Here is a 16,870-nt window from a genome sequence, read left to right on the forward strand (position 1 = left end):
TTTTAATTCACTTCCCGGGCCCGTGGAAGCATGAAAATCACTTTAAACATGCTAATTTTAGCTCTAAAACTGATGATCCACCAACAAATGTGAACTGAAGTTCAAAAATAAAACATTTGAAAACGGACCATATTTCACCTTTCTGAAGCATGACGTAATGGGGGGGTGTTATCTCTTTTGTCAAAAATCAGCCGTTTTTGCTTGAACATTAAATGCTTCCAAATGGTATTTAATTCACTTTAGCCGGGTGAAGAAACACTTTTTGAGACCTCAGAGTGAGTAAATTGGCCATTTTCATGCACTTTTAACCATTAAACAAATGTTGTGTTTAGGGCCCCTGGAAGCATGAAAATCACTTTAAACATGCTAATTTTAGCTCTAAAACTGATGATCCACCTACAAATGTGAACTGAAGTTCAAAAATAAAACATTTGAAAACTGACCATTTTTCACCTTTCTGAAGCATGACGTAATGGGGGTGTTATCTCTTTTGTCAAAAATCAGCTGTTTTTGCATGAACATTAAATGCCTCCAAATGGTTTTTAATTCACTTCCCGGGCCCCTGGAAGCATGAAAATCACTTTAAACATGCTAATTTTAGCTCTAAAACTGATGATCTACCTACAAATGTGAACTGACGTTCAAAAATAAAACATTTGAAAACGGACCATTTTTCACCTTTCTGAAGCATGACGTAATGGGGGGTGTTATCTCTTTTGTCAAAAATCAGCCGTTTTTGCTTGAACATTAAATGCCTCCAAATGGTATTTAATTCATTTCCCGGGGTGAAGAAACACTTTTTGAGACCTCAGAGTGAGTAAATTGCCCATTTTCATGCACTTTTAACCATTCCACAAATGTTGTGTTTAGGGCCCCTGGAAGCATGAAAATCACTTTAAACATGCTAATTTTAGCTCTAAAAGTGATGATCCACCTACAAATGTGAACTGAAGTTCAAAAATAAAACATTTGAAAACGGACCATTTTTCACCTTTCTGAAGCATGACGTAATGGGGGGTGTTATCTCTTTTGTCAAAAATCAGCTGTTTTTGCATGAACATTAAATGCCTCCAAATGGTTTTTAATTCACTTCCCGGGCCCGTGGAAGCATGAAAATCACTTTAAACATGCTAATTTTAGCTCTAAAACTGATGATCCACCAACAAATGTGAACTGAAGTTCAAAAATAAAACATTTGAAAACGGACCATTTTTCACCTTCCTGAAGCATGACGTAATGGGGGGGTGTTATCTCTTTTGTCAAAAATCAGCCGTTTTTTCTTGAACATTAAATGCTTCCAAATGGTATTTAATTCACTTTAGCGGGGTGAAGAAACACTTTTTGAGACCTCAGAGTGAGTAAATTGGCCATTTTCATGCACTTTTAACCATTCCACAAATGTTGTGTTTAGGGCCCCTGGAAGCATGAAAATCACTTTAAACATGCTAATTTTAGCTCTAAAAGTGATGATCCACCTACAAATGTGAACTGAAGTTCAAAAATAAAACATTTGAAAACGGACCATTTTTCACCTTTCTGAAGCATGACGTAATGGGGGGTGTTATCTCTTTTGTCAAAAATCAGCTGTTTTTGCATGAACATTAAATGCCTCCAAATGGTTTTTAATTCACTTCCCGGGCCCGTGGAAGCATGAAAATCACTTTAAACATGCTAATTTTAGCTCTAAAACTGATGATCCACCAACAAATGTGAACTGAAGTTCAAAAATAAAACATTTGAAAACGGACCATATTTCACCTTTCTGAAGCATGACGTAATGGGGGGGTGTTATCTCTTTTGTCAAAAATCAGCCGTTTTTGCTTGAACATTAAATGCTTCCAAATGGTATTTAATTCACTTTAGCGGGGTGAAGAAACACTTTTTGAGACCTCAGAGTGAGTAAATTGGCCATTTTCATGCACTTTTAACCATTAAACAAATGTTGTGTTTAGGGCCCCTGGAAGCATGAAAATCACTTTAAACATGCTAATTTTAGCTCTAAAACTGATGATCCACCTACAAATGTGAACTGAAGTTCAAAAATAAAACATTTGAAAACTGACCATTTTTCACCTTTCTGAAGCATGACGTAATGGGGGTGTTATCTCTTTTGTCAAAAATCAGCTGTTTTTGCATGAACATTAAATGCCTCCAAATGGTTTTTAATTCGCTTCCCGGGCCCCTGGAAGCATGAAAATCACTTTAAACATGCTAATTTTAGCTCTAAAACTGATGATCTACCTACAAATGTGAACTGACGTTCAAAAATAAAACATTTGAAAACGGACCATTTTTCACCTTTCTGAAGCATGACGTAATGGGGGGTGTTATCTCTTTTGTCAAAAATCAGCCGTTTTTGCTTGAACATTAAATGCCTCCAAATGGTATTTAATTCATTTCCCGGGGTGAAGAAACACTTTTTGAGACCTCAGAGTGAGTAAATTGGCCATTTTCATGCACTTTTAACCATTCCACAAATGTTGTGTTTAGGGCCCCTGGAAGCATGAAAATCACTTTAAACATGCTAATTTTAGCTCTAAAAGTGATGATCCACCTACAAATGTGAACTGAAGTTCAAAAATAAAACATTTGAAAACGGACCATTTTTCACCTTTCTGAAGCATGACGTAATGGGGGGTGTTATCTCTTTTGTCAAAAATCAGCTGTTTTTGCATGAACATTAAATGCCTCCAAATGGTTTTTAATTCACTTCCCGGGCCCGTGGAAGCATGAAAATCACTTTAAACATGCTAATTTTAGCTCTAAAACTGATGATCCACCAACAAATGTGAACTGAAGTTCAAAAATAAAACATTTGAAAACGGACCATTTTTCACCTTCCTGAAGCATGACGTAATGGGGGGGTGTTATCTCTTTTGTCAAAAATCAGCCGTTTTTGCTTGAACATTTAATGCTTCCAAATGGTATTTAATTCACTTCCCGGGGTGAAGAAACACTTTTTGAGACCCCAGAGTGAGTAAATTGGCCATTTCATGCACTTTTAACCATTCCACAAATGTTGTGTTTAGGGCCCCTGGAAGCATGAAAATCACTTTAAACATGCTTATTTTAGCTCTAAAACTGATGATCCACCTACAAATGTGAACTGACGTTCAAAAATAAAACATTTGAAAACAGACCATTTGTAACCTTTCTGAAGCATGACGTAATGGGGGGTGTTATCTCTTTTGTCAAAAATCAGCTGTTTTTGCATGAACATTAAATGCCTCCAAATGGTTTTTAATTCACTTCCCGGGCCCGTGGAAGCATGAAAATCACTTTAAACATGCTAATTTTAGCTCTAAAACTGATGATCCACCAACAAATGTGAACTGAAGTTCAAAAATAAAACATTTGAAAACGGACCATATTTCACCTTTCTGAAGCATGACGTAATGGGGGGGTGTTATCTCTTTTGTCAAAAATCAGCCGTTTTTGCTTGAACATTAAATGCTTCCAAATGGTATTTAATTCACTTTAGCGGGGTGAAGAAACACTTTTTGAGACCTCAGAGTGAGTAAATTGGCCATTTTCATGCACTTTTAACCATTAAACAAATGTTGTGTTTAGGGCCCCTGGAAGCATGAAAATCACTTTAAACATGCTAATTTTAGCTCTAAAACTGATGATCCACCTACAAATGTGAACTGAAGTTCAAAAATAAAACATTTGAAAACTGACCATTTTTCACCTTTCTGAAGCATGACGTAATGGGGGTGTTATCTCTTTTGTCAAAAATCAGCTGTTTTTGCATGAACATTAAATGCCTCCAAATGGTTTTTAATTCGCTTCCCGGGCCCCTGGAAGCATGAAAATCACTTTAAACATGCTAATTTTAGCTCTAAAACTGATGATCTACCTACAAATGTGAACTGACGTTCAAAAATAAAACATTTGAAAACGGACCATTTTTCACCTTTCTGAAGCATGACGTAATGGGGGGTGTTATCTCTTTTGTCAAAAATCAGCCGTTTTTGCTTGAACATTAAATGCCTCCAAATGGTATTTAATTCATTTCCCGGGGTGAAGAAACACTTTTTGAGACCTCAGAGTGAGTAAATTGGCCATTTTCATGCACTTTTAACCATTCCACAAATGTTGTGTTTAGGGCCCCTGGAAGCATGAAAATCACTTTAAACATGCTAATTTTAGCTCTAAAAGTGATGATCCACCTACAAATGTGAACTGAAGTTCAAAAATAAAACATTTGAAAACGGACCATTTTTCACCTTTCTGAAGCATGACGTAATGGGGGGTGTTATCTCTTTTGTCAAAAATCAGCTGTTTTTGCATGAACATTAAATGCCTCCAAATGGTTTTTAATTCACTTCCCGGGCCCGTGGAAGCATGAAAATCACTTTAAACATGCTAATTTTAGCTCTAAAACTGATGATCCACCAACAAATGTGAACTGAAGTTCAAAAATAAAACATTTGAAAACGGACCATTTTTCACCTTCCTGAAGCATGACGTAATGGGGGGGTGTTATCTCTTTTGTCAAAAATCAGCCGTTTTTGCTTGAACATTTAATGCTTCCAAATGGTATTTAATTCACTTCCCGGGGTGAAGAAACACTTTTTGAGACCCCAGAGTGAGTATATTGGCCATTTCATGCACTTTTAACCATTCCACAAATGTTGTGTTTAGGGCCCCTGGAAGCATGAAAATCACTTTAAACATGCTTATTTTAGCTCTAAAACTGATGATCCACCTACAAATGTGAACTGACGTTCAAAAATAAAACATTTGAAAACAGACCATTTGTAACCTTTCTGAAGCATGACGTAATGGGGGGGTGTTATCTCTATTGTCAAAAATCAGCTGTTTTTGCATGAACATTAAATGCCTCCAAATGGTTTTAAATTCACTTCCCGGGCCGGTGGAAGCATAAAACTCACTTTAAACATGCTAATTTTAGCTCTAAAACTGATGATCTACCTACAAATGTGAACTGACGTTCAAAAATAAAACTTTTGAAAACGGACCATTTTTCACCTTTCTGAAGCATGACGTAATGGGGGGGTGTTATCTCTTTTGTCAAAAATCAGCCGTTTTTGCTTGAACATTAAATGCCTCCAAATGATATTTAATTCACTTTAGCGGGGTGAAGAACACTTTTTGAGACCTCAGAGTGAGTAAATTGGCCATTTTCATGCACTTTTAACCATTAAACAAATGTTGTGTTTAGGGCTCCTGGAAGCATGAAAATCACTTTAAACATGCTAATTTTAGCTCTAAAACTGATGATCCACCTACAAATGTGAACTGACATTAAAAAATAAAACATTTGAAAACGGACCATTTTTCACCTTTCTGAAGCATGACGTAATGGGGGGGTGTTATCTCTTTTGTCAAAAATCAGCTCTTTTTGCATGAACATTAAATGCCTCCAAATGGTTTTTAATTCACTTCCCGGGCCCCTGGAAGCATGAAAATCACTTCAAACAAGCTAATTTTAGCTCTAAAACTGATGATCTACCTACAAATGTGAACTGACGTTCAAAAATAAAACATTTGAAAACGGACCATTTTTCACCTTTCTGAAGCATGACGTAATGGGGGGGTGTTATCTCTTTTGTCAAAAATCAGCCGTTTTTGCTTGAACATTAAATGCCTCCAAATGGTATTTAATTCACTTTAGCGCGGTGAAGAAACACTTTTTGAGACCTCAGAGTGAGTAAATTGGCCATTTTCATGCACTTTTAACCATTAAACAAATGTTGTGTTTAGGGCCCCTGGAAGCATGAAAATCACTTTAAACATGCTAATTTTAGCTCTAAAACTGATGATCCACCTACAAATGTGAACTGACGTTCAAAAATAAAACATTTGAAAACGGACCATTTTTCACCTTTCTGAAGCAGGACGTAATGGGGGGGTGTTATCTCTTTTGTCAAAAATCAGCTCTTTTTGCATGAACATTAAATGCCTCCAAATGGTTTTTAATTCACTTCCCGGGCCCATGAAAGCATGAAAATCACTTTAAACATGCTAATTTTAGCTCTAAAACTGATGATCTACCTGAAAATGTGAACTGACGTACAAAAATAAAACATTTGAAAACGGACCATTTTTCACCTTCCTGAAGCATGACGTAATGGGGGGGTGTTATCTCTTTTGTCAAAAATCAGCCGTTTTTGCTTGAACATTTAATGCTTCCAAATGGTATTTAATTCACTTCCCGGGGTGAAGAAACACTTTTTGAGACCCCAGAGTGAGTAAATTGGCCATTTTCATGCACTTTTAACCATTCCACAAATGTTGTGTTTAGGGCCCCTGGAAGCATGAAAATCACTTTAAACATGCTTATTTTAGCTCTAAAACTGATGATCCACCTACAAATGTGAACTGACGTTCAAAAATAAAACATTTGAAAACAGACCATTTGTCACCTTTCTGAAGCATGACGTAATGGGGGGGTGTTATCTCTATTGTCAAAAATCAGCTGTTTTTGCATGAACATTAAATGCCTCCAAATGGTTTTAAATTCACTTCCCGGGCCGGTGGAAGCATGAAACTCACTTTAAACATGCTAATTTTAGCTCTAAAACTGATGATCTACCTACAAATGTGAACTGACGTTCAAAAATAAAACTTTTGAAAACGGACCATTTTTCACCTTTTTGAAGCCTGACGTAATGGGGGGGTGTTATCTCTTTTGTCAAAAATCAGCCGTTTTTGCTTGAACATTAAATGCCTCCAAATGGTATTTAATTCACTTTAGCGGGGTGAAGAACACTTTTTGAGACCTCAGAGTGAGTAAATTGGCCATTTTCATGCACTTTTAACCATTAAACAAATGTTGTGTTTAGGGCTCCTGGAAGTATGAAAATCACTTTAAACATGCTAATTTTAGCTCTAAAATTGATGATCCACCTATAAATGTGAACTGACATTCAAAAATAAAACATTTGAAAACGGACCATTTTTCACCTTTCTGAAGCATGACGTAATGGGGGGGTGTTATCTCTTTTGTCAAAAATCAGCTCTTTTTGCATGAACATTAAATGCCTCCAAATGGTTTTTAATTCACTTCCGGGGCCCCTGGAAGCATGAAAATCACTTCAAACAAGCTAATTTTAGCTCTAAAACTGATGATCTACCTACAAATGTGAACTGACGTTCAAAAATAAAACATTTGAAATTGGACCATTTTTCACCTTTCTGAAGCATGACGTAATGGGGGGGTGTTATCTCTTTTGTCAAAAATCAGCCGTTTTTGCTTGAACATTAAATGCCTCCAAATGGTATTTAATTCACTTCAGCGCGGTGAAGAAACACTTTTTGAGACCTCAGAGTGAGTAAATTGGCCATTTTCATGCACTTTTAACCATTAAACAAATGTTGTGTTTAGGGCCCCTGGAAGCATGAAAATCACTTTAAACATGCTAATTTTAGCTCTAAAACTGATGATCCACCTACAAATGTGAACTGAAGTTCAAAAATTAAAACATTTGAAAACTGACCATTTTTCACCTTTCTGAAGCATGACGTAATGGGGGGGTGTTATCTCTTTTGTCAAAAATCAGCTGTTTTTGCATGAACATTAAATGCCTCCAAATGGTTTTTAATTCACTTCCCGAGCCCCTGGAAGCATGAAAATCACTTTAAACATGCTAATTTTAGCTCTAAAACTGATGATCCACCTACAAATGTGAACTGAAATTCAAAAATAAAACATTTAAAAACGGACCATATTTCACCTTTCTGAAGCATGACGTAATGGGGGGGTGTTATCTCTTTTGTCAAAAATCAGCCGTTTTTGCTTGAACATTAAATGCTTCCAAATGGTATTTAATTCACTTTAGCGGGGTGAAGAAACACTTTTTGAGACCTCAGAGTGAGTAAATTGGCCATTTTCATGCACTTTTAACCATTAAACAATTGTTGTGTTTAGGGCCCCTGGAAGCATGAAAATCACTTTAAACATGCTAATTTTAGCTCTAAAACTGATGATCCACCTACAAATGTGAACTGAAGTTCAAAAATAAAACATTTGAAAACTGACCATTTTTCACCTTTCTGAAGCATGACGTAATGGGGCTGTTATCTCTTTTGTCAAAAATCAGCTGTTTTTGCATGAACATTAAATGCCTCCAAATGGTTTTTAATTCACTTCCCGGGCCCCTGGAAGCATGAAAATCACTTTAAACATGCTAATTTTAGCTCTAAAACTGATTATCTACCTACAAATGTGAACTGACGTTCAAAAATAAAACATTTGAAAACGGACCATTTTTCACCTTTCTGAAGCATGACGTAATGGGGGGTGTTATCTCTTTTGTCAAAAATCAGCCGTTTTTGCTTGAACATTAAATGCCTCCAAATGGTATTTAATTCATTTCCCGGGGTGAAGAAACACTTTTTGAGACCTCAGAGTGAGTAAATTGGCCATTTTCATGCACTTTTAACCATTCCACAAATGTTGTGTTTAGGGCCCCTGGAAGCATGAAAATCACTTTAAACATGCTAATTTTAGCTCTAAAAGTGATGATCCACCTACAAATGTGAACTGAAGTTCAAAAATAAAACATTTGAAAACGGACCATTTTTCACCTTTCTGAAGCATGACGTAATGGGGGGTGTTATCTCTTTTGTCAAAAATCAGCTGTTTTTGCATGAACATTAAATGCCTCCAAATGGTTTTTAATTCACTTCCCGGGCCCGTGGAAGCATGAAAATCACTTTAAACATGCTAATTTTAGCTCTAAAACTGATGATCCACCAACAAATGTGAACTGAAGTTCAAAAATAAAACATTTGAAAACGGACCATTTTTCACCTTCCTGAAGCATGACGTAATGGGGGGGTGTTATCTCTTTTGTCAAAAATCAGCCGTTTTTGCTTGAACATTTAATGCTTCCAAATGGTATTTAATTCACTTCCCGGGGTGAAGAAACACTTTTTTAGACCCCAGAGTGAGTAAATTGGCCATTTTCATGCACTTTTAACCATTCCACAAATGTTGTGTTTAGGGCCCCTGGAAGCATGAAAATCACTTTAAACATGCTTATTTTAGCTCTAAAACTGATGATCCACCTACAAATGTGAACTGACGTTCAAAAATAAAACATTTGAAAACAGACCATTTGTCACCTTTCTGAAGCATGACGTAATGGGGGGGTGTTATCTCTATTGTCAAAAATCAGCTGTTTTTGCATGAACATTAAATGCCTCCAAATGGTTTTAAATTCACTTCCCGGGCCGGTGGAAGCATAAAACTCACTTTAAACATGCTAATTTTAGCTCTAAAACTGATGATTTACCTACAAATGTGAACTGACGTTCAAAAATAAAACTTTTTAAAACGGACCATTTTTCACCTTCCTGAAGCATGACGTAATGGGGGGGTGTTATCTCTTTTGTCAAAAATTAGCCGTTTTTGCTTGAACATTTAATGCTTCCAAATGGTATTTAATTCACTTCCCGGGGTGAAGAAACACTTTTTGAGACCCCAGAGTGAGTAAATTGGCCATTTTCATGCACTTTTAACCATTCCACAAATGTTGTGTTTAGGGCCCCTGGAAGCATGAAAATCACTTTAAACATGCTTATTTTAGCTCTAAAACTGATGATCCACCTACAAATGTGAACTGACGTTCAAAAATAAAACATTTGAAAACAGACCATTTGTCACCTTTCTGAAGCATGACGTAATGGGGGGGTGTTATCTCTATTGTCAAAAATCAGCTGTTTTTGCATGAACATTAAATGCCTCCAAATGGTTTTAAATTCACTTCCCGGGCCGGTGGAAGCATAAAACTCACTTTAAACATGCTAATTTTAGCTCTAAAACTGATGATCTACCTACAAATGTGAACTGACGTTCAAAAATAAAACTTTTGAAAACGGACCATTTTTCACCTTTCTGAAGCATGACGTAATGGGGGGGTGTTATCTCTTTTGTCAAAAATCTGCCGTTTTTGCTTGAACATTAAATGCCTCCAAATGGTATTTAATTCACTTTAGCGGGGTGAAGAACACTTTTTGAGACCTCGGAGTGAGTAAATTGGCCATTTTCATGCACTTTTAACCATTAAACAAATGTTGTGTTTAGGGCTCCTGGAAGCATGAAAATCACTTTAAACATGCTAATTTTATCTCTAAAACTGATGATCCACCTACAAATGTGAACTGACATTAAAAAATAAAACATTTGAAAACGGACCATTTTTCACCTTTCTGAAGCATGACGTAATGGGGGGGTGTTATCTCTTTTGTCAAAAATCAGCTCTTTTTGCATGAACATTAAATGCCTCCAAATGGTTTTTAATTCACTTCCCGGGCCCCTGGAAGCATGAAAATCACTTCAAACAAGCTAATTTTAGCTCTAAAACTGATGATCTACCTACAAATGTGAACTGACGTTCAAAAATAAAACATTTGAAAACGGACCATTTTTCACCTTTCTGAAGCATGACGTAATGGGGGGGTGTTATCTCTTTTGTCAAAAATCAGCCATTTTTGCTTGAACATTAAATGCCTCCAAATGGTATTTAATTCACTTTAGCGCGGTGAAGAAACACTTTTTGAGACCTCAGAGTGAGTAAATTGGCCATTTTCATGCACTTTTAACCATTAAACAAATGTTGTGTTTAGGGCCCCTGGAAGCATGAAAATCACTTTAAACATGCTAATTTTAGCTCTAAAACTGATGATCCACCTACAAATGTGAACTGAAGTTCAAAAATTAAAACATTTGAAAACTGACCATTTTTCACCTTTCTGAAGCATGACGTAATGGGGGGGTGTTATCACTTTTGTCAAAAATCAGCTGTTTTTGCATGAACATTAAATGCCTCCAAATGGTTTTTAATTCACTTCCCGGGCCCGTGGAAGCATAAAACTCACTTTAAACATGCTAATTTTAGCTCTAAAACTGATGATCTACCTACAAATGTGAACTGACGTTCAAAAATAAAACTTTTGAAAACGGACCATTTTTCACCTTTCTGAAGCATGACGTAATGGGGGGGTGTTATCTCTTTTGTCAAAAATCTGCCGTTTTTGCTTGAACATTAAATGCCTCCAAATGGTATTTAATTCACTTTAGCGGGGTGAAGAACACTTTTTGAGACCTCAGAGTGAGTAAATTGGCCATTTTCATGCACTTTTAACCATTAAACAAATGTTGTGTTTAGGGCTCCTGGAAGCATGAAAATCACTTTAAACATGCTAATTTTATCTCTAAAACTGATGATCCACCTACAAATGTGAACTGACATTAAAAAATAAAACATTTGAAAACGGACCATTTTTCACCTTTCTGAAGCATGACGTAATGGGGGGGTGTTATCTCTTTTGTCAAAAATCAGCTCTTTTTGCATGAACATTAAATGCCTCCAAATGGTTTTTAATTCACTTCCCGGGCCCCTGGAAGCATGAAAATCACTTCAAACAAGCTAATTTTAGCTCTAAAACTGATGATCTACCTACAAATGTGAACTGACGTTCAAAAATAAAACATTTGAAAACGGACCATTTTTCACCTTTCTGAAGCATGACGTAATGGGGGGGTGTTATCTCTTTTGTCAAAAATCAGCCGTTTTTGCTTGAACATTAAATGCCTCCAAATGGTATTTAATTCACTTTAGCGCGGTGAAGAAACACTTTTTGAGACCTCAGAGTGAGTAAATTGGCCATTTTCATGCACTTTTAACCATTAAACAAATGTTGTGTTTAGGGCCCCTGGAAGCATGAAAATCACTTTAAACATGCTAATTTTAGCTCTAAAACTGATGATCCACCTACAAATGTGAACTGAAGTTCAAAAATTAAAACATTTGAAAACTGACCATTTTTCACCTTTCTGAAGCATGACGTAATGGGGGGGTGTTATCTCTTTTGTCAAAAATCAGCTGTTTTTGCATGAACATTAAATGCCTCCAAATGGTTTTTAATTCACTTCCCGAGCCCCTGGAAGCATGAAAATCACTTTAAACATGCTAATTTTAGCTCTAAAACTGATGATCCACCTACAAATGTGAACTGAAGTTCAAAAATAAAACATTTAAAAACGGACCATATTTCACCTTTCTGAAGCATGACGTAATGGGGGGGTGTTATCTCTTTTGTCAAAAATCAGCCGTTTTTGCTTGAACATTAAATGCTTCCAAATGGTATTTAATTCACTTTAGCGGGGTGAAGAAACACTTTTTGAGACCTCAGAGTGAGTAAATTGGCCATTTTCATGCACTTTTAACCATTAAACAAATGTTGTGTTTAGGGCCCCTGGAAGCATGAAAATCACTTTAAACATGCTAATTTTAGCTCTAAAACTGATGATCCACCTACAAATGTGAACTGAAGTTCAAAAATAAAACATTTGAAAACTGACCATTTTTCACCTTTCTGAAGCATGACGTAATGGGGGTGTTATCTCTTTTGTCAAAAATCAGCTGTTTTTGCATGAACATTATATGCCTCCAAATGGTTTTTAATTCACTTCCCGGGCCCCTGGAAGCATGAAAATCACTTTAAACATGCTAATTTTAGCTCTAAAACTGATGATCTACCTACAAATGTGAACTGACGTTCAAAAATAAACCATTTGAAAACGGACCATTTTTCACCTTTCTGAAGCATGACGTAATGGGGGGTGTTATCTCTTTTGTCAAAAATCAGCCGTTTTTGCTTGAACATTAAATGCCTCCAAATGGTATTTAATTCATTTCCCGGGGTGAAGAAACACTTTTTGAGACCTCAGAGTGAGTAAATTGGCCATTTTCATGCACTTTTAACCATTCCACAAATGTTGTGTTTAGGGCCCCTGGAAGCATGAAAATCAATTTAAACATGCTAATTTTAGCTCTAAAAGTGATGATCCACCTACAAATGTGAACTGAAGTTCAAAAATAAAACATTTGAAAACGGACCATTTTTCACCTTTCTGAAGCATGACGTAATGGGGAGTGTTATCTCTTTTGTCAAAAATCAGCTGTTTTTGCATGAACATTAAATGCCTCCAAATGGTTTTTAATTCACTTCCCGGGCCCGTGGAAGCATGAAAATCACTTTAAACATGCTAATTTTAGCTCTAAAACTGATGATCCACCAACAAATGTGAACTGAAGTTCAAAAATAAAACATTTGAAAACGGACCATTTTTCACCTTCCTGAAGCATGACGTAATGGGGGGGTGTTATCTCTTTTGTCAAAAATCAGCCGTTTTTGCTTGAACATTTAATGCTTCCAAATGGTATTTAATTCACTTCCCGGGGTGAAGAAACACTTTTTGAGACCCAGAGTGAGTAAATTGGCCATTTTCATGCACTTTTAACCATTCCACAAATGTTGTGTTTAGGGCCCCTGGAAGCATGAAAATCACTTTAAACATGCTTATTTTAGCTCTAAAACTGATGATCCACCTACAAATGTGAACTGACGTTCAAAAATAAAACATTTGAAAACAGACCATTTGTCACCTTTCTGAAGCATGACATAATGGGGGGGTGTTATCTCTATTGTCAAAAATCAGCTGTTTTTGCATGAACATTAAATGCCTCCAAATGGTTTTAAATTCACTTCCCGGGCCGGTGGAAGCATAAAACTCACTTTAAACATGCTAATTTTAGCTCTAAAACTGATGATCTACCTACAAATGTGAACTGACGTTCAAAAATGAAACTTTTGAAAACGGACCATTTTTCACCTTTCTGAAGCATGACGTAATGGGGGGGTGTTATCTCTTTTGTCAAAAATCAGCCGTTTTTGCTTGAACATTAAATGCCTCCAAATGGTATTTAATTCACTTTAGCGGGGTGAAGAACACTTTTTGAGACCTCAGAGTGAGTAAATTGGCCATTTTCATGCACTTTTAACCATTAAACAAATGTTGTGTTTAGGGCTCCTGGAAGCATGAAAATCACTTTAAACATGCTAATTTTAGCTCTAAAACTGATGATCCACCTACAAATGTGAACTGACATTAAAAAATAAAACATTTGAAAACGGACCATTTTTCACCTTTCTGAAGCATGACGTAATGGGGGGGTGTTATCTCTATTGTCAAAAATCAGCTGTTTTTGCATGAACATTAAATGCCTCCAAATGGTTTTTAATTCACTTCCCGGGCCCCTGGAAGCATGAAACTCACTTTAAACATGCTAATTTTAGCTCTAAAACTGATGATCTACCTACAAATGTGAACTGACGTTCAAAAACAAAACTTTTGAAAACGGACCACTTTTCACCTTTCTGAAGCATGACGTAATGGGGGGGTGTTATCTCTTTTGTCAAAAATCAGCTGTTTTTGATTGAACATTAAATGCCTCCAAATGGTATTTATTTCACTTCCCGTGGTGAGGAAACACTTTTTGAGACCTCAGAGTGAGTAAATTGGCCATTTTCATGCACTTTTAACCATTCCACAAATGTTGTGTTTAGGGCCCCTGGATGCATGAAAATCACTTTAAACATGCTAATTTTAGCTCTAAAACTGATGATCCACCTACAAATGTGAACTGACGTTCAAAAATAAAACATTTGAAAACGGTCCATTTTTCACCTTTCTGAAGCATGACGTAATGGGGCGGTGTTATCTCTTTTGTCAAAAATCAGCTGTTTTTGCTTGAACATTAAATGCCGCCAAATGGTTTTTAATTCACTTCCCGGGCCCCTGGAAGCATGAAAATCACTTTAAACATGCTAATTTTAGCTCTAAAACTGATTATCTACCTACAAATGTGAACTGACGTTCAAAAATAGAAACATTTGAAAACGGACCATTTTTCACCTTTCTAAAGCATGACGTAATGGGGGGGTGTTATCTCTTTTGTCAAAAATCAGCCGTTTTTGCTTGAACATTAAATGCCTCCAAATGGTATTTAATTCACTTTAGCGGGGTGAAGAAACACTTTTTGGGACCTCAGAGTGAGTAAATTGGCCATTTTCACGCACTTTTAACCATTAAACAAATGTTGTGTTTAGGGCCCCTGGAAGCATGAAAATCACTTTAAACATGCTAATTTTAGCTCTAAAACTGATGATCCACCTACAAATGTGAACTGACGTTCAAAAATAAAACATTTGAAAACGGACCATTTTTCACCTTTCTGAAGCAGGACGTAATGGGGGGGTGTTATCTCTTTTGTCAAAAATCAGCTCTTTTTGCATGAACATTAAATGCCTCCAAATGGTTTTTAATTCACTTCCCGGGCCCATGAAAGCATGAAAATCCCTTTAAACATGCTAATTTTAGCTCTAAAACTGATGATCTACCTGAAAATGTGAACTGACGTTCAAAAATAAAACATTTGAAAACGGACCATTTTTCACCTTCCTGAAGCATGACGTAATGGGGGGGTGTTATCTCTTTTGTCAAAAATCAGCCGTTTTTGCTTGAACATTTAATGCTTCCAAATGGTATTTAATTCACTTCCCGGGGTGAAGAAACACTTTTTGAGACCCCAGAGTGAGTAAATTGGCCATTTTCATGCACTTTTAACCATTCCACAAATGTTGTGTTTGGGGCCCCTGGAAGCATGAAAATCACTTTAAACATGCTTATTTTAGCTCTAAAACTGATGATCCACCTACAAATGTGAACTGATGTTCAAAAATAAAACATTTGAAAACAGACCATTTGTCACCTTTCTGAAGCATGACGTAATGGGGGGGTGTTATCTCTATTGTCAAAAAATAGCTGTTTTTGCATGAACATTAAATGCCTCCAAATGGTTTTAAATTCACTTCCCGGGCCGGTGGAAGCATGAAACTCACTTTAAACATGCTAATTTTAGCTCTAAAACTGATGATCTACCTACAAATGTGAACTGACGTTCAAAAATAAAACTTTTGAAAACGGACCATTTTTCACCTTTCTGAAGCATGACGTAATGGGGGGGTGTTATCTCTTTTGTCAAAAATCAGCCGTTTTTGCTTGAACATTAAATGCCTCCAAATGGTATTTAATTCACTTTAGCGGGGTGAAGAACACTTTTTGAGACCTCAGAGTGAGTAAATAGGCCATTTTCATGCACTTTTAACTATTAAACAAATGTTGTGTTTAGGGCTCCTGGAAGCATGAAAATCACTTTAAACATGCTAATTTTAGCTCTAAAATTGATGATCCACCTATAAATGTGAACTGACATTCAAAAATAAAACATTTAAAAACGGACCATTTTTCACCTTTCTGAAGCATGACGTAATGGGGGGGTGTTATCTCTTTTGTCAAAAATCAGCTCTTTTTGCATGAACATTAAATGCCTCCAAATGGTTTTTAATTCACTTCCCGGGCCCCTGGAAGCATGAAAATCACTTCAAACAAGCTAATTTTAGTTATAAAACTGATGATCTACCTACAAATGTGAACTGACATTCAAAAATAAAACATTTGAAAATGGACCATATTTCACCTTTCTGAAGCATGACGTAATGGGGGGGGTGTTATCTCTTTTGTCAAAAATCCGCCGTTTTTGCTTGAACATTAAATGCCTCCAAATGGTATTTAATTCACTTTAGCGCGTTGAAGAAACACTTTTTGAGACCTCAGAGTGAGTAAATTGGCCATTTTCATGCACTTTTAACCATTAAACAAATGTTGTGTTTAGGGCCCCTGGAAGCATGAAAATCACTTTAAACATGCTAATTTTAGCTCTAAAACTGATGATCCACCTACAAATGTGAACTGACGTTCAAAAATAAAACATTTGAAAACGGACCATTTTTCACCTTTCTGAAGCAGGACGTAATGGGGGGGTGTTATCTCTTTTGTCAAAAATCAGCCGTTTTTGCTTGAACATTAAATGCCTCCAAATGGTATTTAATTCACTTTAGCGGGGTGAAGAAACACTTTTTGGGACCTCAGAGTGAGTAAATTGGCCATTTTCACGCACTTTTAACCATTAAACAAATGTTGTGTTTAGGG

The sequence above is a fragment of the Lissotriton helveticus genome, chromosome 11 (genome assembly GCF_964261635.1).
Source record: "Lissotriton helveticus chromosome 11, aLisHel1.1, whole genome shotgun sequence".
Taxonomy (NCBI): Eukaryota; Metazoa; Chordata; class Amphibia; order Caudata; family Salamandridae; genus Lissotriton; species Lissotriton helveticus.